Raw genomic sequence first — 2072 nt, forward strand, 5'->3', positions numbered from 1 at the left:
CATGAGAGATTTGGATGATTTCTCCATGAAGGATTGTAGGTGTTTCCATAGGGATCTCCCATGTAATTCACCTCTTCCATTGAAGGGTTCTCAGGATCATAAGCTTCTTCTTCAGATGAAGCCTCCTTAGTACTACCTGGTGCATTTTGCATTCCAGACAGACTTTGAGAAATCATATTGACTTGCTGAGTCAATATTTTGTTCTGAGCCAATATGGCATTCAGAGTATCAACTCAAGAACTCCTTTCTTCTGATTTGTCCCATTGTTCACAGGATTCCTTTCAGAAGTGTACATGAAATGGGTTATTTGAAACCATTTCAATAAGTTCTTGAGCTTCTGTAGGCGTCTTCTTCTGATGAAGAGATCCTCCAGCAGAGCTATCCAAAGACATCTTGGATAGTTCAGAGAGACCATCATAGAAAATACCTATGATGCTCCATTCAGAAAGCATGTCAGAGGGACACTTTTTGATTAATTGCTTGTATCTTTCCCAAGCTTCATAGAGGGATTCTCCTTCCTTCTGTCTGAAGGTTTGGACTTCCACTCTAAGCTTACTCAATTTTTGAGGTGGAAAGAACTTTGCCAAGAAGGCATTGACTAGCTTTTCCCAAGAGTTCAGGCTTTCTTTAGGTTGTGAGTCCAACCATATTCTAGCTCTGTCTCTTACAGCAAAAGGGAATAGCATAAGTCTGTAGACCTCAGGGTCAATCCCATTGGTCTTGACAGTGTCACAGATTTGCAAGAACTCAGCTAAGAACTGATGAGGATCTTCCAATGGAAGTCCATGGAACTTGCAATTCTGTTGCATTAGAGAAACTAATTGAGGCTTAAGCTCAAAGTTGTTTGCTCCAATGGCAGGGATAGAGATGCTTCTCCCATAGAAGTCGGGAGTAGGTGCAGTAAAGTCACCCAGCACCTTCCTTTCATTGTTGGCATTGTTGTTGTTTTCGGCTGCCATGTGTTCTTCTTCTTTGAAGAATTCAGTTAGGTCCTCTACAGAGAATTGTGCCTTAGCTTCTCTTAGCTTTCGCTTCAAGGTCCTTTCAGGTTTAGGATCAGCCTCAACAAGAATGCTTTTGTCTTTGCTCCTGCTCATATGAAAGAGAAGAAAACAAGGAAATATGGAATCCTCTATGTCACAGTAAAGAGATTCCTTGAGGTGTCAGAGGAAAAGAAAAATAGAAGGTAGAAGTAGAAAATTCGAACTTATCAAAGAAGATGGAGTTCGAATTGTGCATTAAGGAATAGTGTTAGTCCATAAATAGAAGGATGTGAAAAGAGGGGAAGTAATTTTTTTGAAAATAATTCTAAAAAGATTTTAAAAACATTTTGAAAAACTTTAATTGATTTTCGAAAATCATGATTGAGAAAAAAGTAAAGTGATTTTTGAAAAAGATTTGATTGAAAAGATTTGATTTGAAAAAGATTTGATTTTGAAAAATTTTGAAAACTTAAAAAAAATCTGAATCAAAAACAGAATCTTCCCTCTTGTGCCATCCTGGCGTTAAACGCCCAGAATGGTGCACATTCTGGCATTTAACGCCCAAAACTCTACCCTTTTGGGCGTTAAACGCCCAGCCAGGTACCCTGGCTGGCGTTTAAACGCCAGTCTGTCTTCTTTACTGGGCATTTTGAACGCCCAGCTTTTTCTGTGTAATTCCTCTGCAGTATGTTCTGAATCTTCAATTCTCTGTATTATTGACTTGAAAAGACACAAATTAAAAATATTTTTGGATTTTTAATAATGAGGAATAATCAAAATGCAACTAAAATCAAATAACAATGCATGCAAGACACCAAACTTAGCAGTTTGTATACTACTGACACTAATGAGAATGCATATGAGATACATAAACACTCAAGTCAAGAGAATTTAAAAATCAGAGCAATGAAATCATCAAGAACAACTTGAAGATTAATGAAGACACATGCATGAATGCAAGAAGAACAGAAACATGCAATTGACATCAAACTTAAAATGAAACACTAGACTCAAACAAGAAATATTTTTGGATTTTATGATTTTGTAATTTTTTTGGATTTTTCGAAAATTAAGTGGAAAAGAAAATAA

At 36.8% G+C, this 2072-nt stretch overlaps 1 non-coding gene across 1 annotated transcript; it reads left to right on the forward strand.

Annotated features, from left to right (window-relative positions):
- Positions 1-446: 446 nt before the first annotated feature.
- Positions 447-554, forward strand: LOC112718455 (small nucleolar RNA R71). The gene has a single exon (XR_003160795.1). It is a non-coding gene; the product is annotated as a small nucleolar RNA R71 (small nucleolar RNA).
- The last annotated feature ends 1518 nt before the right edge of the window (positions 555-2072 follow it).

This window comes from Arachis hypogaea, chromosome 10, assembly GCF_003086295.3.
Source record: "Arachis hypogaea cultivar Tifrunner chromosome 10, arahy.Tifrunner.gnm2.J5K5, whole genome shotgun sequence".
Classification (NCBI taxonomy): Eukaryota; Viridiplantae; Streptophyta; class Magnoliopsida; order Fabales; family Fabaceae; genus Arachis; species Arachis hypogaea.